A 26,832-nucleotide genomic window follows, 5' to 3' on the forward strand; every position below is an offset into this window, starting at 1 on the left:
CACTTTGCCGATCTTTGAGGGGCCCTATTCTTCCCTCGTTACCCTTTTGTCCTTAATATATTTGTAAAAACCCTTTGGATTCTCCTTAATTCTATTTGCCAAAGCTATCTCACGTTCCCATTTTGCCCTCCTGATTTCCCTCTTAACTATACTCCTACTTTCTTTATACTCTTCTAAGGATTCACTCGATCTATCCTGTCTATACCTGACATACGCTTCCTTCTTTTTCTTAACCAAACTCTCAATTCCTTTAGTCATCCAGTATTCTCTATAGTTACCAGCCTTCCCTTTCACCCTAACAGGAATATACTTTCTCTGGATTCTTGTTATCTCATTTCTGAAGGCTTCCCATTTTCCTGCCGTCCCTTTACCTGCGAACATCTGCCTCCAATCAGCTTTTGAAAGTTCTTGGCTAATATTGTCAAAATTGGCCTTTCTCCAATTTAGAGCTTCAACTTTTAGATCTGGTCTATCCTCTTCCATCACTATTTTAAAATGAATAGAATTATGGTCATTGGTCCCAAAGTGCTCACCCACTGACACCTCAGTCACCTGACCTGCCTTATTTCCCAAGAGTAGGTCAAGTTTTGCACCTTCTCTAGTAGGGGTACATCCACACACTGAATCAGAAAATTGTCTTGTACACATTTAAGAAATTCCTCTCCATCTAAACTTTTAACACTATGGCAGTCCCAGTTGATGTTTGGAAAGTTAAAATCCCCTACCATAACCACCCTATTATTCTTACAGACAGCTGAGATCTCCTGACAAGTTCGTTTCTCAATTTCCCTCTGACTATTGGGGGGGTCTATAATACAATCCCAATAAGGTGATCATCCCTTTCTTAATTTCTCAGTTCCATCCAAATAACTTCCCTGAATGTATTTCCGGGAATATCCTCCCTTAGCACAGCTGTAATGCTATCCCTTATCAAAAATGCCACTCCCCCTCCTCTTTTGCCTCCCTTTCTATCTTTCCTGTAGCATTTGTATCCTGGAACATTCAGCTGCCAGTCCTGCCCATCCCTGAGCCATGGTTCCGTAATTGCTATGATATACCAGTCCCATGTTCCTAACCATGCCCTGAGTTCATCTGCCTTCCCTGTTAGGCCCCTTGCATTGAAATAAATGCAGTTTAATTTATTAGTCCTACCTTGTCCCTGACTGTTTGACTCACCTTCTGTTCTCAACTGTACCCGTCTCAGATCGATCTCTTTCCTCACTATCTTCCTGGGTCTCACCCCTCCCCCCCACCTTACTACTTTAAATCCTCCCAAGCAGTTCTAGCAAATTTCCCTGCCAGTATATTAGTCCCCTTCCAATTTAGGTGCAATCCGTCCTTCTGAAAACCTATCTTAAAAATGTATACCTTTCACAATCTTCAAAATATTTCTGGGTCTTGCTGTTAAATTATTCAATAAGGAAATTAATTTGAAGGTAGAAGTGTACATTAACTACTTGTTCAATCTAAAGGGAACATGAATAACTTGAATCCTTATTGGAATAACTGCAGACATCATGTCCCCAGTGATTTAGCTAAGTACGCCATGATATGGTGGTGCCAGTGTTGGACTGGAGTGGACAAAGTCAAAAGTCACATGACACTAGATTATAGGAGAAAGTTAGGACTGCAGATGCTGGAGATCAGAGTCAAAATCTGGTGCTGGAAAAGCACAGCTGGACAGGCAACATCTGAGGAGCAGCAGAGTTAGTGTTTTGAGCATCAGCTCAAAGCTTCGAGCATAACACACTCGTGATGAAGAGCTTATGCCTAAAACATCGATTCTCTGGCTCCTTGGATGCTGCCTGACCGGCTGTGCTTTCCCAGTACCACACTTTTTGACAGTACATTATAAACCAACAGGTTTATTTAAAATCATAAGATTTTGGAGCGCTGCTCCGTCATCAGGTGAAGCCACTTCATCTGATGAAGGACCAGTACTCTGAAAGCTCATGACTTCAAATAGACCTGTTGGATTATAATCTGGTGTTGTGTGACTTCAAGTAAGATCTCCTGTTGTTTTATGACCCTCATCCTTTCATTCTGACAGGTCTTTTATTCTCTCATGGCATGTGGGTGGCAGTGGTTGGGCAGCATTTATTGCCCATTCCTAATTTCCCAGAGAGCAAGTTGAGTCAAAGGCCTGGAGTCACATGTAGGCCAGATCAAGTAAAGATGGCAGATTTTCTTGCTTATTGGATGTTAGTGAACCAGATTTTGGTTTTTTTTGACAATTGAGAACAGTTACATGTTTGCCATTGGGCTTGCTTGATGATTCCATAGTTTTTTAAAAACTTGAATTCAAATTAATATTTCATCTGCCATGGTGCAATTCAAAACCATAATGCCATAAGATATAAAAGCAGAATTAAGCCATTCAGCCCACTGAGGTCTGCTCGACCATTCAATCATGGCTGATATGTTTCTCAACCCCATTCTCCTGCTTTCTACCTGTAATTTTTTATCCTTTTACGAATCAAGAACATATCCATCTCTGTTTTAAATGCACTTAGTGACTTGGCATCCAGAGCCTTCTGTGGCAAAGGGTTCCATAAATTCACCACTCTCTGGCTGAAGACATTCCTCCTTATCTCAGTTCTAAAGGGGCATAAGATCACCCCGCATACATAAGAACTAGGAGCAAGAGTAGGCCACCTGGCCCTTCGAGCCTGCTCTGCCATTCAATAAGATCATGGCAGATCTTTTCGTGGACTCAGCTCCACTTACCCGCCCTCTCACCATATCGCTTATTTCCTTTATTGTTAAAAAAAACTATCTTAGCTTTAAAAAGGTTTACTCAAGTGACGTCAGTACTTCATTGGGCAGTGAATTTCACAGATTTACAACCCTCTGGGTGAAGAAGTTCCTTCTCAGTTCACTCCTAAATGTGCTCCCCTAATTTTCAGGCTATGCCCTCTTGTCCTAGTTTCACCTGCCAGTGGAAACATCCTCTCTACTTCTATTTTATCTATTCCCTTCATAATTTTATATGTTTCTATAAGAATTCCCCCCCATTCTTATAAATTCCAATGACTAAAATCCCAGTCTACTCAGCCTCTTCTCATAAGCCTACCCTCTCAACTCCAGAATCAACCTAGTGAACCACCTCTGCACCCTTTCTAGTGCCAGATTATCATTTATCAAGTAAAGACACCAAAACTGCACGCAGTACTCCAGGTGTGGCCTCGCCAGCACCTTGTACAGCTGCAACATAACGTCCCTGCTTTTAAACTCAATCCCTTCAGCAATGAAGGACAAAGTTCTATTTGCCTTCCTAATTACTTGTTGGACCTGCAGACCAACTGTCTGTGATTCATTCACAAGGACCCCAGGTCCCTCTGCAAAGCAGCATGCTGCAACTTTTTTCCATTCAAGTAATAATCCTTTTTACTGTTACTCTTATCAAAATGAATGACTTCACACTTCTGAACATTTTATTCCCATCTGCCAGATCTTTGCCCACTCGCTTCAAGTATCTATGTTTGCCTGTAAAGTTTCACAGTCCTCTGCACACTTTGCTGTGCCACTCATCTTAGTGTCATCTGCAAACTTTGACACATTACACAAGGTCTCCAACTCCAAATCATCAAATACATTGTGAATAATTGTGGTCCCAACACATCCCTGAAGCACAGCATTAGTTACTGATTGCCAACCAGAATAGCACTCATTTATCACCACTCTTTGCTTTCTGTTAGTCAACCAATCTTCTATTCATGCTAATACTTTACTTATTGAAAGCCTTTGGAAATTTAGGTTCATCACCTCCCCGGGTCCCTATTGTCCACCTTGCTTGTAATGTCTTCATAGAATTGCAAAAGATTTGTTAAGCATGACCTGTCCTTCATGAACTCATGCTGTGTTGCCCAATGGGACAATTTCTGTCTAGATGCCTTGTTATTTGTTTCCTTGATAACAGACTCAACCATCTTCCCCACTAGCTAACCAGTCTATAATTCCCCATCTTTTGTCTACTTCCCTTTTTAAACAATGGCGTCACATTTGCTATTTTCCAATCTGCGGGAACTGCCCCAGAGTCCAGTGAAGTTTGGAAAATTACCACCAGTGCACTTGCTATTTCCCCCACCATCTCTTTCAGTACCCTGGGATGCATTCCATCAGGGCCAGGAGACCTGTCCATCCTTGGCTCCATTAGCTTGCCCAACACAGCTTCTTACATAATAAGGATTGTTTCCAGGTCCTCACCTGCCTTTGTCTCTTTGTCAATTTCTGGCAAGTTATTACTATTCTCCACTGTGAGGACCAACGCAAAATACCTGTTCAATGCCTCGGCCATTTTATCATATCCAATAACTAAATGTCCCTTCTCATCCTCTAAAGGATCAATGTTTACTTTAGCCACTCTTTTTTGTTTTGTATATTTATAGAAACCTTTGCTATCTGTCTTTATATTCTGTGCTAGTTTTTTTTTCTCAAGTTATTTCTTACTTTTCTTTATAGCTCTTTTTTTTGTGGCTTTCTGTTGACCTTTAAAGTTTTCCCAATCTTCTAGTTTCTTGCTGTTTTTGGCCACTGTGTATGCTTTCTCTTTCATTTTGATAGACTCCTTTATTTCCTTCCTGATGAAGGGCTTATGCCCGAAACGTCGAATTTCCTGTTCCTTGGATGCTGCCTGACCTGCTGCGCTTTTCCAGCAACACATTTTCAGCTCTGATCTCCAGCATCTGCAGACCTCACTTACTTCTCCTTTATTTCCTTAGACATCCATGGCAGATTACCCCTGAACTTACAGTCATTCTTTTTCCATGGGATATACTTTTGCTGAGCACTTTGAAAAATTGCTTTGAAAGTCCTCCACTGCTCATCAACTGTCCCACCATAAAATCTTTGTTTCCAGTCTACATTAGCCAAGTCCTCCCTCATTCAATCATAGTCTCCCTTGTATGACCCTGGTATGGGATTTTATTTTCACACTCTCCATCTGTATTCCAAATTCAACCATACTGTGATTGCTCCTTTCAAGAGGATCTCTAACAATGAGGTCATTCATTATTCCTGTCACATTACACAGGACCAGATCTAGGATAGCTTGTTCCCTTGTCGGTTCCATTACATACTGTTCAAGAAAACTATCACAGATACACTCAACTAACTCCTCCTCAAGGCTACCCTGACCAAGCTGGTTCGACCAATCTACATGTAGATTAAAATTCCGCAAGATAATTGCCGTACCATTTTTACAGGCATTAGTTATTTCTTAGTTTATTGCCCGCCCCAATGTGATATTATTTGGTGGACTATCAGTGTCTTTCTTCTTAGAATTTCTAATTTCCACCCAAATGGATTCAACCTTATTCTCTACAGAACCTATATCATCTCTCAGCACTGCCCTGATGCCATCCTTGAATATCAGAGCTAACCACCTCCCTTATGTCACAACACGGGGTAAACTCTTCTGCAACACAGAAAAGATTTATCCCATGCAGTAATCTGTAAAAGTTCAAGAGGCCAAGGACTATCTAAAGTAAAAATAAACAACTTTATTTCTTAAAGTATAACAGAGAATAATTAACTAACAACTATTTACAATTCCTTGCTCTAACCTATCTTGTACTTTCCCCTCTATAATACTAGTCCGAGAAAACTTCCCAATTAAGATTTAAAGAAAAAAAACTTCTTATCTCAAAACCGGGCAGATTTCGTTCTTCTCTGTATTTCAGTCTTCTTTCCTTCTCCTTGGGGATACTGCTTCACAGGTTACTTATCGATAAAGGTACCCTTTAAGAGAGCTGTTTTTCTGCGCAGTATGCAGATGTTGGTTCGGCAGTTCTCCTCTCAACTGTTCAATTTTCCCCAGTCTTATACCCCCAAAGCATCAGATTGTGTCATTGGCTTTTAAGATTGTCAATGTACTAAATTCAAACTGAATTGGAGTTTGGTATTTTGGGAGGTATAATTTAAACTGATGGGCTTAATTTGAATCTGTTTTGTCATTTCCAAGCAACAAACTACATTAGCTACCCCAGTAGCTGGAGCACATGTTACATTGTATCTTTTTTTCGTAACACTTGGTTCTGACAGGTAATTCTGTTGTTTTTAACATTCTTAAAGGTACAGTATACCCCACGTCTTCATAACACCTCCCCCTGAAAAAAAAGTACCATCACAATGAAAAGATGGCTTCATTTTTTATTTCTCTACATTTTTTATTTCTCTACTTTACCCTAACATACAGATAACTTGAATATAAGTTCACCTTAACTTCTTTCTATATACCTGTATGTATAACATTAAATGAAGACGAATTTCATCTAAAATCTATCAGTTAAATCTGCGAAAACACATCTGCGATTATATTCTTCTGACCTGCAACATGTATGAGTTTTAAGTTAAAAGTCTGTAACATAGGACTCCAAGAAATAGTCTCACGTTCTTGTCTTTAAAGTGTTCTAAGAATGCAAGTAGATTGTGATCCGTCTACACAACCATCTCCAACCATTGTTCATGACATACACATTAAAATGTTATAAAGCCAGTACCAAACTGAATAGTTCCTTTTCGATTGTGAAGTATTTCCTCTGGTGGATGTTGATCTTCTTCAAAAAGTAACCAACTGGCAGTTCAATCCCATCCTCATCTTGTAGGAGTACAGCTCCAACTCCTATGTCACTCGCGTTGATGGCGACTTTAAAAGGTTTTGAAAAGTTAGGTATAGCTCAAACTAGTTTAGCGGTTAATATGGCTTTCAAATGGTCGAATGCCTCCTGGCGTTGTTTTGTCCACCGAAACTTTTGTGTTCTTCTTCAGCAAATCAGTTAACGGTGCCACGACACTGCTGAAGTTTGGAAAAAACTTCCAATAGAATCCGCTGAGTCCTAAGAATCAAAGCACCTCTTTCTTCAAAATTGGTTGTGGAAATTCCTCGATGGCCTTCGTCTTTGCGTTCCGTGGGGTCAACCTTCCATGACCAATGTTATGTCCCAAGAACATCACCTCTGCTTTCGTGAATTCCATTTAAAGTTTATCATCAGCTTTGCTTCTCATAGTCATTCAAAGAGCTCTGCCAATGGTACCATGTGATCTCTCCAGGACTTACTAAAGATCACTACGTCGTCCAAATAGACTGCACAGTTTGTTAACCCAGCCAGAACTCTGTTCATGAGTCTTTGGAATGTGGTGGGTGTGTTCTTCATTCCAAAGGGCACCACTTTAAACTGATATAGCCCATTTGGGGTTACAAACGCAGAAATGTCTTTCGCCATCTCTGATAAAGGTACCTGCCAGTAACCACACATTAAATCCAACTTGGTGACGTAACTGGCTTGTCCGACTTTCTCAATACAGTCCTCCAATCTAGGAATTGGATATGAGTCTGATTTTGTAACGGTGTCGATCTTCCAATAATCCACACAGAATAGTTGAGTCCCTCCGGTTTGAGAACTAAGATGGTTGGCGAACTCCACTCGCTCTGGCTTGGTTTGATGATGTCTTGTTAAGCATGGCCTCCACTTCCACCTGGACCTGTCCGGCTTTGAAAGGATTAAGCCAATAGGGGTGTTGTTTTATTAGAGCAGTACTCCCTACATCTATTTCATGTACAATAGCATTAGTTCTCCCCACCTGAGTCTTACATATGTCCTTATACTGCAGTAACAAATCATTCAACTGTGTTCTATGCTCCTGAGACAGACAGCTTACTAGCCTAATCTCCAGCATCTGCAGTACCCACCTCTGCCTAGCTTACTAACCTATCCTACTCCTCTGGGGCGTCTTCATTTTTTAATCTATTTTGAGGCACTTCAAAATCCATATCATCCGGATTTGATTCCTCATTCTGTGGGACAGTAACTAACACCTGTTTCTCCAGTTCTTTCTCTCTAGCATAATACAGTTTCAACATGACATACTCAATACCTTTTTTTTCCTATCTGGCATCTTTACTAAGTAGTTCACCTGACTCAAATTCTTCTTAATTTGATGGGGACCACATAAACCTGGCTTTGAAGGGATCTCGTATCACTGGTAACAGTACTAACACATCATCCCCCCGGGAAAATGTCAGAGTCTCAGAGCTTTTATCTACCACTTGCTTCATTCTACACTGTGCCCTCTTTAGGTGCAGTTTAGCGAACTGATCTACTCAATTTAGTCTCTCTCTCACCACTGATACATAATCTAAGTGTGAGATCTCTGACTTTGGTTCTGTCAATTTTTCTGAAATTAATTTCAAAGGGCCTCTCACTTCATGACCGAATATTAACTCAAAGGGAATGAACTGAGTAGATTTGTTTGGGGCATCTCTAATGGCAAACAATACAAATGGGCTACCTTGATCCCAATCTTTTTGGTAGTCCTGACAGTATGCTCTCAACATGGTCTTCAAGGTCTGATGCCACCTTTCTAAAGCTATCTAGGATTCAGGATGATACACACTGGGAGCTTTAGAAAGTGCTGTATAACTAAGTTATCCATAACCTCCCTAAACAGCCGAGCAATAAAATTTGACCCTTGGTCCGACTGAATCTCTCTGGGTAGCCCGCACCATGTGAAGAAAGCTACTAACTCCTCTACCACCGTTTTTGCTTTGATATTCCGTAATGGAATTGTCTCCTGAAATCCAGTGGACACATCCATTATGTTTAACAAATACTGGTTCTCACTTTTAGTTCTTGGGAGGGGACCTACACAATCGATTATAATCCACATGAAAGGTCCTTCAAATGAGGGAATTGGCAACAAAGGTGCTGGTTTTATTACCACCTGTGACTTACCTACCATTTGGCATGTACAACATGTATGGCAAAAGGTAACCACATTATTATGTATTCCAAGCCAATTAAAATGTTTTTGTACCTTAGCCTGAGTCTTTCGTACCCCTAGGTGACCTCCTACAGGTAGTTCATGTGCTAACCACCTCTAGTCTGTATGCTACCAGCAACACAATCTGGTGCAGTTCGGCCCAGTTCTCCTCTGCACTAACCTGCCATGGTCTCCATTTCCACTTTAGGATTCAATCTTTCAGATAATAACCTTTTTATCTTTCAGATAATAAAGAGTATGTTCTGCCTCCTTTTCAGAGTACGCATCCGCATATATATATATCTTTTATCATCTTATATTGCTGTTGCAAGTCCCTTAGTCTTTCAGGACCAAACACTTCTGCCTGACCCTCTGCCTGCTACTGATGAACAAACTTTGGCTAAGAGGTTGTCAAATGTTATGTAACCAAATGTTCAAAGTTCAGTAATGATGAGGAATCTAGTCTTGAACAACTATATAATGCAGACTGGATGGGTGTTTTCTGGAGGTGTTTGATATAGTATGGACTTGCAGTGGAGAAGATGGTGCACAGTTGCAAAAAATTTAAAGGAAGCATAATCTCTTGGTTGTTGGTAGAAGTCTTAAGCCTAATGCTGGTAAAGGGATGAAAATTATGCCTGTGCTTTACAACTCCCCCAGACATGCATGAATCACTCAAATGGTCATGAGTAACTGGTTCCATAATCGTTTTGTCTCCAAGGATTTTGCATACTATCAAAAGGGTGGGTTGGTTGTTGACTGCAAGCCTGTACTTCCTTTTTGTCAATTCTTCAGCTCACCTTCTTGTAAAACAGTTACATGCTGACATGGTCTTCTCTATGTATCTACCTTAAGGTGCATATTTTTAATTCAGCCAATGGACAGGGTACTAACAAAACAATGAAAAGTCAATATAGGAACAACTTTGGCATCAAAGATGCTATTTGATGTTTTGTAAATGCATAGAACTCCCTCAGTCAGAGAACTATGCATTGTGTAAGTTGTGATCTTCTCTTGTGTTATGTCATGTAGACATTGATTAGATGAGGAAGACATTGTGACATGCCTGAATTGTTATGATGATGCTTCAGTTTTCTAACATGTAGCTTATTCAGAGATAACTGATGTGGTTTAACAGATCAATTTTGTGGATAGTGACAAAGTTAAGATGGTGATAATTTTCCTGAGGAGCAGATTACCACAGAGATGGGGATAAATCTTCCCTTTTGTTTCAATTGTTTTCTAGACAAACAGCATTTTGTAAGGCACAATATATGTTCACAGGATTCAAAATAAATTAACAAAGGAACAGCCAAAACACAAGAAACATATTACATTGCAATATAGGTTTGGCAAAGTTGGAAAGTTCAATATGCATGCCCCTTCAGCATTAATGAGCCCAACTGTATCAAACACATACAAAATGAAATACAGAATCTAGAATTTGATGCGCTTGGTTGGTGTTGATATCAACCATTTTTTTCTATGTCTCTTCCAACTATTGGTGAAATGAACCAGTGCATGACATAATCATCATTTTAGTATAGTATTTTAGAAGCAGAAACATGGAATATGCAATAATTGTACAATAAAACCTATGTTATTGCTGCTTTATAATGTGTAACTGTTATTTTAGATTAATTTTAATTATTTAAAACAGATCAACAGTGTTTTCCACTTTACGCATTTGTGATTAGACATTGCAACATCATTGTATAATCCAAAAATTCCAAAATAAAGAAATGACTTTAGTTCAAAATTCTTTGGACAAAGAGGTTAGTGAATTTTTCCCAGTGCTCATTTGAGGGTAATCCTCAGCCAATGCTACATGAACAGATTATTTGATCTGATTGTCTTAAATTTGGTGTTAGTGTAGTGTTGAATGTGATTTGTAATTGGGCAGCACTTGCTAAACAAGCACACTTACTAGTGTCTAATAACCACACTAACAAACAAGACCTTATTTACATCAAAGTTTAAAAGTTTCACTTTTTAAAAAACACATGCCTTTGAAAAGTCTATTAACAAATTGGATAACCTCACACATTATACTTTAGCTGCCATTTGTTGTGCACACATTTAGCCTGTTTATAGACTTTTATAGTCATGTTGTATCCTACTCAGTTTACATTGCTATAATACTATGGATCGTCAGCTAACTTTAATGAAGTCAACGATCACATGACACCAGGTTATAGTCGAAAGGATTTATTTCAAATCACTAGCTTTCAGAGTGTTGCTCCTTTGTCAGCTGAAGTGGAGGGAGGCATACAGAATATATAGGCAGAGAGATAATGGCAAGATAATTCCAGGTGGTTAAGAATATCTACAGTCTCCTCACACTATTTGGACTTATCTGTTAATATTAGTAGCTACCCGGAATTATCATGCATTATCTCTCCACCTATGTATTCTGTGCCTGTGAGCCTCCCTCCACTTCACCTGATGAAGGAGCACTGCTCTGAAAGCTTGTTAATAAATTTGTTAAGACTATAACCTGATGTTGTGTGATTTGACTTGTACACCATAGTCTAACACTAGCATGTCTACATCATGGCTAACTTCAGTCATTAATATAGATTTTAAATAACTGAGACACTCAGTATTGATCTTTGCAGCCATTTATTGCAATCTGCCAACATGAAAATGTTCCATTTATTCCTACCCTTTGCTTTCTTTGTATATTAATGTCCAAAACAAATTCTTGATTGTTGATGCCCCCCAAAAAAATCTGTGAAACTTCAACTGCCCAAGAAATGGTGTTGCATATTATATTATACTTTATATGGCAGATCTGATCATCTCTTATATTTCCTGCAATTTGACTATGTATATCAATTACTAACTACAGGGAAAATTGTAAATCAGTGTCTGCTTTGATTGTTGCTGCTGCAGACTCTAAGAGACTTTCAAAACTTATGACTACTTAAACTTTGTAGTGGTTCTGTTCGCCAAGCTGGAAGTTTTTGTTGCAAACGTTTCGTCCCCTGGCTAGGAGACATCATCAGTGCTGTGGAGCCTCCTGCGAAGCGCTTCTTTGATGTTTCTTCCGGCATTTATAGTGGTTTGTCCTTGCCGCTTCCGGGTGTCAGTTTCAGCTGTTCGCTGTAGTGATTGGTATATTGGGTCCAGGTCGATATGTCTGTTGATGGAATTTGTGGATGAATGCCATGCCTCTAGGAATTCCCTGGCTGTTCTCTGTCTGGCTTGCCCTATGATAGTAGTGTTTTCCCAGTCGAATTCATGTTGTTTGTTGTCTGAGTGTGTGGCTACTAGGGATAGCTGGTTGTGTCGTTTCGTGGCTAGTTGGTGTTCATGTATGCGGATTGTTAGCTGTCTTCCTGTTTGTCCTATATAGTGTTTTGTGCAGTCCTTGCATGGTATTTTATAAACTACATTAGTTTTGCTCATGTTGGGTATTGGCTCCTTTGTTCTGGTAAGTTGTTGTCGGAGCGTGGCTGTTGGTTTGTGTGCCGTTATGAGTCCTAGGGGTCACAGTAGTCTGGCTGTCAGTTCTGAAACGCTCCTGATGTATGGTAGTGTGGCTAGTCCTTTTGGACAGACCACTATAAATGCCGGAAGAAACATCAAAGAAGCGCTTCGCAGGAGGCTCCACAGCACTGATGATGTCTCCTAGCCAAGGGACGAAACGTTTGCAACAAAAACTTCCAGCTCGGCGAACAGAACCACTACAACAAGCACCCGAGCTACAAATCTTCGCACAAACTTTGAACTTAAACTTTACCATTCAACTATAACATTTTCACAGAATTGACATGTGAGGTTATTTGCTCTCCATAAAGTGCATACTATGATGAATATTGATGACTAGTCACACATCTGAATGTCTGTAAACTCTCTTCTTTCTTTTTACAGTTATTGATTTATCTAATGTGTAACCAGCATCTCCTGTTTTATTTTAATCTCAGAAGGCTTCGGGTTTGACTTCTGGTCCAGCCTGAATAAGTTCATTTCAAACTGGATGCTCATGCAACATTTGACAAAAGTGAATCTGGTTCAACAATGCGAATAAAACAGAGCTGCTATACAACAAACAGATGAAGTACTTAAAGTCATCCTTGGAATCTTAAACCCATAAGAAAGTCAATATGTGAATTGTAGCAAGGACAGATGGAGAAAACATTACCGTATTAAAATAACACTGGTGATATATCCTGTTATATCAGGTGAAATAAATCATTTTTCAAAAATCCACCAAAAAAAAACATTTTTTGAATGAACAATCAAACCAAAAAGGCACATACCTTTAATAAATATGAGTTCTCTGTCCAAGGTTAGGTCCTTAGCTCATGCTTCAGACTGATGCTTCATACTTAGCTGTTTTCTTGGCAGTTTTTGTCAGTACTGGTTTAGTATTGCCTTCTACACTCAATGGCAGGGTGGGGAGATGGGTCCCAATAGTACTTCAGCTGGAATGGGAATTTAATCCATTTTGTTAGTGTCATTCTGAACTGTACACTAGCCATCCAAGCTAATCAACCATTAATAACAGACAGTGTTTCTCTACAGCCTTGCAATATCACATTGTAACCACAAAAGAATGTAAAGCAATATTATCTGTCATTTAAATGAAGTTAGTTGGTATTTATTACAGGTTTAAAGTACAGTGTTTATTTTTAGGCAAGGCAACAGTATCAAATACAGAACAACGTACAACAATAAGTTGAAAAAAAAAGTCTTGAAACAGTCTACAGAAAGAATTCTATCAAGTGCAGCAGACCAATATATACACACATATAAAATTATATACTTACAACAGTGTAATCTTAATTGGTACATAGTTAGGATGGAACCACAGAAATACTTGACATGTTTGTATTTGTGCATGAATTAAAAAGAAACAAAAAGGTGACAAAATAAATTGTCAAAAAAAATTAATAATTTTGCATCAGTAACATTTCATTTTGACAGCTTCAAAGTTATTGCTGTGAGAATTTGAATGTTTATTCAGGTTTTGATTCAGAAAAGAAACAATGTTCTGTAATGAAAAACTGCCTTTTGTGACACCTACATTTGAGAAACCTGTTTTTATCAAAGGTCCCCTGACAACATCAATGCCTGAGACAGATTACATTCCATTTTTATTATCTGTATTATAATTGTCTAGATGACTATACTCAGGAAAGTCCTCAAGGAGAAATTTAAATATTTTTCCACTGATATCTTAAAGTTCAGAAGTGTAACTTAGTTTTAACATTTATGTCACATCTGGAAACAGGAAATCAGAGACACTGACCTTAAAATTATTAAAGTAGACGTGAAGAATATAACATAATAAGGGGAAATAAAATGCAAGGAATACTTTTTAATAAAGATTCTGAACAGCAATTTAAATATCAGGTTCTACTGTTTCTATCTCTTGCCAAGTACAAACTAATGAAATGTTTCAATTCACATATTTTTCAAGGGTTTCCTGTGGACAGATGATGTAGAAAAACATTCCAATTTTTGATCTTGCACCTTCAAGTTGTATCTTTGTAGCACCTGAGGGCATTAGAATGCAGAAAAACTAACTGGTAAAACTAGTTGGCACCGAAAGCAGTACAGATGGAAGCAGAATATTACCAAGAAATTTTAATACATTAACTGAATGACTAAAACTGAGGCAAATGGATTTCAATGGAGGCAAGTCCTGGAAATAATCAAAAAGACAAATGGAATTACAACTTTTATACTCTTAAGGACTAGAATAGAAGTGAATAAAAGTCATGCTTCAGCAATGCAAAATCCTGATTAGCTGATCCAGAACATTGTAAGGAGAATATTCTAGCACACCTTGGGAATAGCATATTGGTACTGAAAAGAGTGCACCACAGATTTACGAGAATGATACATGAAGTAGATAAATTCTTAACAAGCAATGGAATGAAAGGTTAGCAAGTGCATGTGAGCATGTGGAGTTATCGGATGAGCTATGAACCTTTTTTTAATAAATATTTTTATTAGAAAACGTTTTAAAATCTTTTTAAAAACATCTATGTATATAAAATGTCAATCAAAATACAGAAAGATAGAGGCAGTACAACAATGTCATATCATGATACTATTAATAATGAACTACGTACTATTCTACCAGAACAGACTTATCTACTAAAACTAATACGAACAAATTAAATTAAACAGAGTTCAGTTAAATTAAATTAAATTATATCTCACTACTTTATTCTATTTCACTCATCACACCTCCACTGAAGCTCCTATCCCCGGGAGCACCAGTCATTATACCTATATTCCTTTCCCCCAGCCTCCCCCTCCCAGGGCCCCACAAGCACCCATACTAATTCCCATGGTTATACCACAGCTCTAATTAATATTGCTGATAAGTCTGTGTCAATATAAAGTAAAAAGGGTCACATCTTGTAAAACTGCTCCATTTTGTGGTGCACCATATTTGTGAGGTAGTTTGGGGAGATGCTCGATCACCAGCCACCACATAAGACCTGGAGGTTTTTCCAACTCATTAAAATGTTCTTCATTGCACAGTAGGTAAGAATGTTACACAATCTCTTCCATTGATCCCCCAGAGAGAGTATATTTGGCAACTCCAGAAGAAAAAATACCAAATCCACTTTAACTTCGATCTCCAGGATGTCCTTCAACTCCCTTATTATAGAATACCTGTATCTCTGAATCTTACAACATGACCAGCAGCAGTCTGTAAGAGTGCCTAGACTAATTTTACATTTGTGACACCCTGATGATGTTCCTCTCTTGAGCTTAGCTAGCCTCTCTGGTGCCATATGAGCCCTGTGTAAAATCTTCAATTGCATGGCCTGCGCTCAGTTACATACTGAAAGTTTCCTCACATTTTCCCATATATCTTCCCATATCCCCAATGAGACATCCCCTCCTGGTCTTGATTCCACATTCTACAGAGTCCCTCCTCGCCCCCTAAGGCACGTCCTTTCTGTAAATGATACAAAGTACTAACTGGAAGAGCATCTGTATACCGAAGCATTCTTTTCTCCACTTCCGACTTGTAAAACTGATCCAGAAGCATGGTCTTATCTGAAAGTACCAGAAATGGTCCTTTAGACAATCCATATTTCCAACTAAGCTGGCTAAATGACATCAAGACCTCCCCCTCGAATAAATCTCCCACACAGGAGGTTCCCTTATTCTCCCATAACTTAAAGCTGGAGTCCATATCCCCAGGTTTAAATCCTTGGGCTCCCACCAACAGGGTAAACAGCAAGACCTTCTATATTAGATTCCCTACAGTATGGAAACAGACCCTTCAGCCCAACAAGTCAACATCGACCCTCCGAAGAGTAACTAACCCAGACCCATTCCCCTATCCTATATTTACCCCTGACTAACACACCTAACACTATGGGCAATTTAGCATGGCTAATTCACCTGACCTGCATATTTTTGGATTGTAGGAAGAAACCGGAGCACCTGGAGGAAACCCACAAGAGGGGAGAATGTGCAAACACCACACAGTCGTCCAAGGTGGGAATCAAACCCGGGTCCCTGGTGCTGTGAGGCAGCAGTGCTAACCACTGAGCCACCGTGCTAATTGCCCTCGTCGTGCCTCATTACCCTCCAGGCCTCCACCACATTTTAAATGATTGATCTCTTACACTGGAATAGGAAGTAAAGTCTCTTCCATTAGGGCGGAGGTGCCTCCACACATCCACTAATCCCAACTCTTCACTCAAGTCCATCAACTGCTTAGATTGCGTGAGCATACCTGCTGAGCCTTGGCACTCTATCAACCTCGGGATCTAATAGGCAATTAAAATCCCCTCTGATGATCGTGCGGCGCACCCCAAGACTCACTAATTTAGAAACAGCATCACTTAGAAATTTAAGAGGGTGCACCAAGGGACGATACTCATTCAGGATGCCATACTCTTCTCCAAGTATTAAAGCTTTAAGAATGATAAACTGTGCTGGTCATCCTTAATTTGCTCAATTACCTGGAAAGGGAGGTTCCTTCTTACTAGTATGCCACTCCTCTACTCTTAGAGCTAAAGGAGGGGAAGAAATTCTTGTCATAACCTCCCCTTGCTGCAGTTTCAGTTGTTCCTTATCAGTTAAATGCGTCTCTTGCAGCCAGGCGATGTCCACCCTTTCCGTCCTAAGGCTTGACAGCACTTTCTTTCTTTTAATAGGGGAATGGCTCCCTTTTACATTTCAGGTGCATCACCGGAACAAATCACTAGCCATGGTCGTCCAGGGCAGCCCGTGGTTTCCGAAGAGGAGGAAGATTATTTGAGATGCGGCGAGCAACAAAGACATTACCTCTATTAAGTCTAAAAATGACTTCTATAAAAACTACAACTAAAAAATGAATCACTACATATAACTTGAGCAAACACCCAAATAACCCCCAATTCACTTGAGATCTCCCCCCCTTGGTCATAGAGGGCACTCCTCCCAATCCTTGCAACCATCCCAACTCCCTCTCCTGAGGCCGTGCCCTAGCCCTAGGCAATTCACAAATGAAGCAAACCTGTAATTTACATTGTGAGTTAACAATGGATGCCCATGTCCCCCCGCACACATCTTAACCACAGGTATAGCCACCCCAATCCAAAAATAAAAGGACAGCAGTAAGAAAAAAACCTCAGACAATACCCAACTAACGGATATACAAAATAATTCTGGTTTCACAGCAAGGCAGTATGTATAAAGCCAATAACCACGAAAAAAGGGGAGAAAGGAGAAATGAAGGGGTAATAAAAAATAAATAAAAACCCGTACCATTGTCTGTAACAATGTCCCCTTCCCCCCCCATCCCGACCCAAGTCCTTTAATTCAGAGAATTCACAAAGTCCTTCGCCTTTTCTGCAGAATCAAAATTATATACCATCCCTCCATGAACGAAACGCAACACGGCCGGGTACCTCAAGGAATATTGAATGTCATTTTGTCTGAACTTCACTAAACACCCTTCTCTTCTTAATTAGGGCTCTTGAGAAGTCCTGAAAAAACATTATTCTTGAGCTTTTCTACATTAAAGCCTGTGAATCTCTTCCCAGCCTTCTTGCTGTTTCAATCACTAACTGTTTTTCTTCATAATGCAGGTATCGCACTAGGACCGTACAGGGGTGCGGATTTGACCTGAAATGCGCATTGCGATCCAGCGGGCCTGGTCCACATTCAACAGGCCAAACTCCAACACCAGCCCCAGGAATTTCGGGAGCCACTTCTCTATGAAACCAACAAGGTTTTCGCCTTCCTCGCGTTCCAGAAGACTCATAAGCGTAAGTTTTTCTTCTATTTTTATTTTCCAGGTCGTCCACTTGCTCCTGAAGGACCCGAACCCAGTCTTCCAGCATTCGGATCCTTCTTCCCGAGACCTCTGCCACAGTCCTCTCCTCCGCTGCCTATTCTTCGGTCCAACATTTGAATTCCCTGCTGATGCTTTTTCAGCGTGGCACATAGTGGTTCCATGCTGCTTCAATCTTTTCTCGGAGTTTTCCAAATTCTGAGAGTAACTGTTGCTGCCCCATTAAATCCAATGGGGCCGCCCCAGGAGTTTGAGCAACAGCTGCAGGCACCCCCAATGCAGTATGGGAGTGCCCTGCCTGCTGCACTCTTTTAGGCCCCTTTCCTTTTTGCTTCCATCCTGGTCTTAAAGCTATTAAACCACAATTTTAACAGCTCCAGATATTCAATAAGTTTATATTAGCAATTTTTTTCTCCTCGGGATGGTTGATGAGGCGGGGGAGTGGGGGGTGGTAAAGGTCCACCTTGCCAGGGATATGGCACAGAGCCCAGCACAGCAGACAACTCAGACCGCTGCCATCTTGGATCTCCGCTAGGAACTTATTAAATAGCAATGAGTTTGAATGGCCAACTCCCACACCTAATTTGTATATTAATATTTTTGGGTGATGCAAGGAAACACTTATACACACAAAGGCTTTTGAAATGGTCTTCTACAAACCACACAGAGTCATAGAGATGTACAGCACGGAAACAGACCCTTCAGTCCAATTTGTCCATGCCGACCAGATATACCAACCCACTCTAGTCCCACCTGCCAGAACCTGGCCCATATCCCTCCAAACCCTCCCTATTCATATACCCATCCAAATGCCTTTTAAATGTTGCAATTGTACCAGCCTCCACCACTTCCTCTGGCAGCTCATTCCATACATGTACCACCTCTGTGTGAAAAAGTTGTCCCATAGGTCTCTTTTATATCTTTCCCCTCTGAGCCTAAACTTATGCTTTCTTGTTCTGGACTCACTCATCCCAGGGAAAAGACTTTGTCTATTTATCCTATCCATGCCCCTCATGATTTTATAAACCTCTATAAGGTCACCCCTCAACCTCTGATGCTCCAGGGAAAACAGCCCTAGCCTATTCAACATCTTCCTACAGCTCAAATCCTCCAACCCTGGAAAAATCCTTGTAAATCTTTTCTGAAGCCTTTCAAGTTTCACAACATCTTTGCGATAGGAAGGGGACCAGAACTGCATGCAATATTCCGACACTGGCTGAACCAATGTCCTGTACAGCTGCAACATGACCTCCCAACTCTAGTATTCAATACTCTGACCAATAAAGGAACGCATACCAAACACTTTCTTCACTATCTTATCTACCTGTGACTTCACTTTCAAGGAGCTATGAGCCTGCACTCCAAGGTCTCTTTGTTTAGCAACACTCCCTCGAACATTATCATTAAGTGTGTAAGTCCTGTTAAGATTTGCTTTCGCAAAATGCAGCACCTCCCATTTATCTAAATTAAACTCCATTGACACTTCTCAGTCCATTTGCCGATCTGATCAAGATCCCATTGTAATCTGAGGTAACCTTCTTCGCTGTCCACTACACCTCCAATTTTGGTGTCATCTGCAAACTAACTAACTATATCTCTTACGCTCACTTCCAAATCATTTATATAAATGACAAAAAGTAGTGGACCTAGCACCAATCCTTGTGGCACTCCACTGGGCACAGGCCTCCAATCTGAAAAACAATCCTCTACCACCACCTTCTGTCTTCTACCTTTCAGCCAATTCTGTAGCTAAATGGCTAGCTCTCCCTGTATTCCATGAGATCTAACCCTGGTAAACAGTCTTCCATGACAAACCTTGTCCAATACCTTATTGAAGTCCACATAGATCACATCCTCTGCTCTGCCTCCATCAATCCTCTTAGTTACTTCTTCAAAAAGCTCAATCAAGTTAGTGAGACACGATTTCCCATGCACAAAGCTATGCTGACTATCCCTAATCAGTCCTTGCCTTTCCAAATATGTATTAATCCTGTCCTTCAGGATTCCCTCCAACACCTTGTCCACCACCAATGTCAGGCTCACTTGTCTATCATTCCTGGCTTTTCCTTACCACCTTTCTTAAACAGTGGCACAATGTTAGTCGATCTTTACTATTCCAGCACCTCACCTGTGGCTATTGATGATACAAATATATCAGCGATGGGCCCAGCAATCACTTCCCTAGCTTCCTACAGAATTCTAGGGTATACCTGATCAAGATCGCAGGGATTTATCCACCTTTCTGTGTAAGATGCATTGTTTTCATGGAGTAAATTCGACAGCAACCAAGGATATACACATATACTTGGAAATTCAGACGCTGAGATCTGAGTTACTCTGCTCCTCCACAGATTGGGCTGTAGTAGTATTTTGCTGAAACACTCAATATTGAAATTCGTATCGCATAAAAGTTGCAGTACTTAACAATGAAAAGCAAAATACTGCACAACTGAGGGATTTAAAATAAAAACAAATTGCTGGATAAACTCAGCAGGTCTGGCACCATCTGTGGAGAAGAACAGAGTCAATGTTTTAAGTCCCATGAAGAGACTCACGATGTGCGAGTTTCTCCAGTACTTTCTGTACTTACCTATTAGTTGCCCAATAAACAATGGAGGGAACATTAGGGCTGCTGAATTCATGTTTCAGTTCAGTGTTTGAGGGCATAATCAATCATTCATAAATACTTAAAAATATCTTTAGCAATGAAAATTTAATTTTAAAAGTGTGGAGTTTTTGTTTCTTCAGAATTTAATTCCTGTTGTAAATTTCATGTTTTTGTGTTGCTCTGTCATCTTTTTATTTGCATCCCATATTTAGTTCCCAATCTTTACTCTGAGTTCTGTGCATTATTTAAATCTTATTTATACTTGTAATGAGGAGTCATCAATCTCATTGGCTGTTCCTTTCCCTGCTCACACATACCACTGGTCAATGTCCCATGCCAAGTCTCTACTCAAAAGTCAACAAAAAAATTTCTGGACTGTCATGGCAGTAAATACCAAAGGTGTGAGAGCTTGCTGTAGATATTTTTAAACAACCTGGTCAGGCATATTATGATATAACTCTGAAGCAGATGAGGCTTGAACCAGAATCGTAGGGAGATTCCCACTCACCACAAGAATCCCTGATTCAAATTTCACCGTTTGCCACGATGAAACTGGAATCTATGTCCCTGAACGTTCAAAAGTGTTTCTAGATCACCACATTATCATACCTCCATTGTGATTTACTGGATACAAACTGGCTGCTTAATTGCCTAACAAATTACTACAGTTTAAAAACATTTTAATAGGTGTCAAGTGTTTTGGGACATTCTTTGATGACAGCTGCCATATAAATTTTATAATGTATGTTAAGTATTACGATAATTTATATTGAAATGTATTTTTTAATGTTGCTTTGATACTGACCACAAAATCTGGGGCACCACACGCAGGAGCTTGACAGTGCCAAAGGCTTTACCCCGTCCCAGGTTTCTGAGCCCATAGTTTCTTCATCACTAACACCTCCTGATCTCTTGCTGGAGTCCAGCTCCATAATCCATCAATGGTCTCCGCTCACCAGTTGCTGAAACGCACTCTTTCCTCCTGACTTACTCTGACAAAGCACCAATCTAATTTCTATTATATATATATATATAGAATGGATGTGTTTTTTTTGACTGCTGATGGTTTCCTCTCCCTGCCTGAACCAGAGACCGCCCCGACTCTATGGAAACAGGAACGCTCACAGCCGGAAGTTGCCTTTCCCGGAAGCAGCCGCCGCGCTCTGGGGTCATGGAGGTCAGAGGTGAGAGGTCAGGATGTGAACGCGCTCGGAGCCGGAGGCTGAGGAGCTGGGGAATGGCACACATGGCGACGACTGATAGGCTCCGCTGGTGAGAGAGTCCAGGGGAGGCAGCAAGCGGCACAGGTACCGGGCACCGCTTTATCCGCACTTACCGCCGGCTTTGTCAACCGAGTACACTCCCGCTCACTCTCACTCTGCGAATGCCCACTTACCCGGAGTGAGCTGTGATGCTCAGTAAAATCCAGCCTAGTCTCAGGTTATCCTGGGGCAGGTTAGTACTGAGGTCGGAGCAGTTAATAGCCAAGACATAACGTTTAAGTCGACTTCCAGTTGCCATCGCTAGTTTTTAACCCTTGTTTCCCCGATGGTGCTGAGTCTTGACAGTGCTTTCGTTTGCATGTGGGGGTCTTTGCTTCTGCAGTTTGAGCACCCATTTCTTACGTTCCCTGAAACCAGAATGTGATCACGTAATTCTTTCCTGTTAAATTTCCTTCATAAATGTTGTCGGTCAAAGGGGAAACGCAAATGTTGCATGCCGCTACCAGGCTCTTTTAAAAAATCTTTTTCCCATCTTAATATACACTGGTGAAAATAGTTCCCCAAGCCATTCGTTGTCTCTCGTACTTTAGGGTTAAAATGAAATACCTCGGTTTTCTTCACTGGACACATTCATTCCAAATACTTTACTCCATTCGTTTTTTCAGTGTCAACCCATGACAATATTTGAACAATTCGGAGAAGTGATTGCCGATATATATAATCATTTTATTGCATTTGGTGCTTCCGTGAATATGTTCAATAACTTGGTGTTAAAATTGTACGTAGCCCTCACAAGTAACATTGGGTACGAGTCATGTCGCTAAGGTCTCTCTTTGAAGCCTTTCGTCCACCTGATCTTTCACTAAATGAAAAGATTGTGGAAAGGTGGTCATTTTGCTGTCTTGATGAATCAATGGACAAAACTGTTTCAGAGCTATTCAGACGTGAGTTTTCAAAGTATAGTAAGATTTGGTAGCAAAATAGAATGTTGTGGTATAAATTTGCTTTGTGGTGTGCCCAAATCACTGGTGATGTCAATGTACAGAAAACTTGTTTAATAAATTAAATAATTCATTACATTGATATAGAGCATAAAAATGTGGCCTCTTTACTATAATAGAATTTCAATGTTTCACATAAGTCTTATACAAAATTTGACAACAAGCCATGTAAGGAGATTTGAGGATTATCAGAATGATCTCATCAAATTGACTTAATGGTCCAAATGGCTACATCTACTCCTTCATTTTATCATCTTATGGAGATATTTTGTCAGATGGTTGGTCAGAGGTTTTAAGGCGTGTCTTCAAGGAGCAGGAAAGTGCCATCAATACTATCAAATGGCACTTACTGGACAATAACCTGCATACTAATTATTAGTTTCTCTTCTGCCACAGCTACTTAGCTCCTGAACTAAGTATTACATTAGTCCAAATGTGGGCAAAGGCTGAACTTGAAGTCAGATGAGAATTAAATTTTAGCTTAATTCCATTTTGAATAATATTTGGAAATCACTTTAAATAATCTGTGGCCTATGTGTGGTACAGTTCCCCCCAAACTATTAAGTGGTGAAGGTCTGACTCCATTAAGTTTCCTCAAAACTCTTTGCATTACATTGTAACACATTCTACATGTTTAGGGAAGTGCACTGTGCTCTTGTGCAGGCTATTCCTTCTCAGAATATTTTACTTAATTGTGCATGTCATTGCTTGACTGTATTACACCTCTACTTTATTACTCTACAACAGTGATTGCACTTGACATCAAAATAGTATTTGACCTTGTTTGGCAACAATGAGCAGATTATAACCGCAGACAGGTGAAGAATGAAGAATTTCTCAAAGTTTGGAGTCATATCTGACATGAAGAAAGATTGCTATGATTGTGCAAGTGTTCCTCAGTGTAGTATCATATGTCCAAAGGTTTTGAGCTACTTCACTGTTAGTACGTGACATTTATGCCACAAAAATTCCAAGCCATGACCATTTCCAACAAGACAGAATCTAGCCATCCTCCATGGCATTCAATGGCTATATTTCTCCATTCTTAACATCCTATGGGTTACCATTGACCTGAAACTGAACTGCAGCAGTCATATAGTATTGGGGCTTTGAGATCAAGTTAGAGGCAACAAATCTTGTGCTGAGTAACTCATCTCCTGATATTCCAAAACCTGTCCACTATCCACAAGATACAAATCAGGAGTGTGATGCAAGTCTGACCATTTGGCTATATGATTGCAGCTCTGTCTGTATTCGAGAAGCTCAATGCCGTCAAGCATAAAGCAACCAGCTTGTTAAGCACTCTAGAAACCACCATAAGCATAATCATGCCAGGTTATAGTCAAACTGGTTTATTTGGAAGCACTAGCTTTCGGACCGCTGCTCCTTCAGGTGGTTATGAAATATACCACCTGATGAAGGACCAGCTCTCCTAAAGCTAGGGCTTCCAAATAAACCTGTTGGACTATAATCTGGTGTTGTGATTTTTAACTTTGTATACCTGAGTCCCAACACTAGCATCTCCAAATCATAAGCATCACTGACTCAGTGGAAGCAGTGTGTGCTTTTATAACCGTGCTCTTCAATATGTCGATCATGATCGACCGGTTAGTCACAGAATCTCTTACAGTTGATCTCTCTGCCTGCCCGCATTTCCACACCACACACATCGATCGCCATGTTTCCACATGAATTCCATGAAGTCTCTCAGATTGAGAAAAGTGCATGATTTTAACAGGCTTTGTCAGCTTGTTGCATCATGGTTCAGTTTAGCCCAGATGGATGACCATTGTAGGGTAAAATAACTTTTGTGGTTGAAATGCAAACAAATAAATAAGAAATAAACTAGGAGCTGGTGTGTGAAGCCAGTATATTACAGTCACTATTCTGTCCAAGACATTTGTGCAAACTCTGCAAGAACAGCTTAGTAGCTCTGCTTCTCTGCTTGTTTTCTGTAGACCTGCAGTTTTTTTTTCAGCTGCTAATATAGTCAATCAATCCAAGATGGAGGAAAGTTACAGGAAACTCTGCCAATGCCCCACATCCCGTACCTGACCAGAGGCCCGGAAACAGAGTAACTACAGATGTGACCTCCACATTGCAATACTTGAAAGCAGCCCAGCAACATTCTGGATGTTCCAGATGCATAGAGGGTGCAGCATGATCACTGATGGAGTGACATCATAAACTACAAGATGAAACAGTAAATGATGCATGATAAACCTGGACCATCTAAAAAGAATCCAAAAATGAATGGCTTGCACATGGAATAGAAAAATTAATTGCTGTTCACAACTAAAATACAACTATTGAAAAGTAAAAATGAGAATTTGGAATCATGCCACAACGACCTTCTGTAAATTCAGGACTACTTTTCTCTTGGACCTTGTATTTTGGACAAAGAATATTGACAAACTGAAGGCCATTTTGAAAACTCAACAGTTTTTATTTCTAAAGCAGTACCAAACGGTAAAGGCTGCACAGATGTTTCATTTTGTGTTTGCCATCTTCTTGCGAATCACCAGAAATCATTTACAGATAACAGAGTACTGAAAAGGAAAGACTGCGGCTGCTGACTATTCAAATACTTTAAGAACAAAGATGACATAATAACAGCAACCCAGAGCACATCACTTGGTGTTTCCACAGCAGCAAGACAAGGTGGACTCTTTATCTGAAGACATCTTTCAGCAACGGAAGCAGGATCTAAAGGGCTGAATGCTTCTCATTTTAAGTTGCTAATATATCGACATGACCAACACAGCCAGCTGATAGTTTTGTGTATATGGTTTTTCAAGACTTAACTGAAGAGGATCTTGTCACCTGTTTGCCCTCTTAATGAGATACCAAGAAGTGAGAATAACAACAAAGTCAAAAGGAACCTCATTGAGAATAACCTTCCATTCTACAAACTGGTTTCTGTCAAAGCCAAATAGTGTGGCACTGGAAAAGCACAGCAGGTCAGATAGCATCTGAGGAGCAGGAGAATCAAAGTTTCGGGCATTAGGCCTTCATCAGGAATGTCACAGCTGAGGGTGCACCAGCCATGCTTAGCATTAATACAAGCTTTGTTGCATTTTGCACTAATGATCCTGACTTCCCTCCTTTTGTCAATTACCACTGTATAATCCACCAGCAAATAACATTATAAACTTTTCTCATGTAATGAAAGCTTCTTAAATTGTTAACTCGATTTGACCAAGAGACCTTCAACACCACCTGTTTAAACGCTTACTCAACAAACCCAAACCTGTCTGGAAGACATTCTAGGAATTAATATCTGGCTGTGAGTTGGAGTCAGGATTTGGAAGTCCTGGGGGATGAGAAAGAGGCAGAGACTTTGCCACAATGTTGGGGGAAGCCAAGAGGCACTTTGGAAAATTACGTGGTCAATAATTCAGTGCAGCTGAGAGATTGATGTTTTAAAATGTCCAGAAGCATTATTTGCTTCATACAATTTAGCAAGATTACAGCTAAGGAAAAAGCCCTGAGACTTGGTGAGGCCAGCTGTTGGTGAAAAGCTGGATTTGTGCCAGTGGTTAAGTACTGGAAAACAGTTCCTGAGTTGAGAGGAATGTGAATACAGGGCAGAAGAGTAATTGACTAGAACAGGAACAGAATGTTACCTGACCTGCTGTGCTTTCCAGTGCCACCCTTCTCGACACAGTCTTTCAGGCAGTCCATGACAGAACCACTTGTGAAAGTGGATTTCAAGGCCAGATCAGCAAAGTGTAGGATCTAATACATGTGAAGTTGAATGAGAATTGATAACTCATTGTATTATTAACTTGGAAATCTGTGGAATCTGTTTTGATCACATTTTCTATTTGTTGTGCAGTGTTCAGTCACAGAATACTAACCATGTTTACCACATTAATTAAAAGTAAACTGGACAGGTATTGTAAATTGTCTTACTGTTCTAGTTTGGAAAGTAAAGTTTATTGTTCAAATCTGTAGTATCTTGCAGCTTAATTCTAT

The 26,832-nt window shown here is 40.1% G+C and overlaps 2 protein-coding genes across 3 annotated transcripts in view; one reads left to right on the forward strand and one right to left on the reverse strand.

The window, feature by feature from the left end:
* Window positions 1-21,723, reverse strand: part of dnajb9a (DnaJ heat shock protein family (Hsp40) member B9a) — a 36,112-nt gene extending 14,389 nt beyond the window's left edge. Inside the window, exons 1-2 of the mRNA XM_060839826.1 lie at window positions 21,436-21,723; window positions 13,026-13,190 (exon numbers count right to left, since the gene is read on the reverse strand). The gene's annotated coding sequence lies outside the window, so the exon portion shown is untranslated. The remainder of the gene's footprint in view (window positions 1-13,025; window positions 13,191-21,435) is intronic.
* Window positions 21,724-21,808: 85 nt separating this feature from the next.
* ergic2 (ERGIC and golgi 2) overlaps window positions 21,809-26,832 on the forward strand; it is a 66,525-nt gene continuing 61,501 nt past the window's right edge. For both annotated transcript variants that reach the window (XM_060839363.1, XM_060839364.1), the window contains exon 1: window positions 21,809-21,937. The gene's annotated coding sequence lies outside the window, so the exon portion shown is untranslated. The remainder of the gene's footprint in view (window positions 21,938-26,832) is intronic.

Source organism: Hemiscyllium ocellatum, chromosome 19 (assembly GCF_020745735.1).
Source record: "Hemiscyllium ocellatum isolate sHemOce1 chromosome 19, sHemOce1.pat.X.cur, whole genome shotgun sequence".
NCBI classification, from domain to species: Eukaryota; Metazoa; Chordata; class Chondrichthyes; order Orectolobiformes; family Hemiscylliidae; genus Hemiscyllium; species Hemiscyllium ocellatum.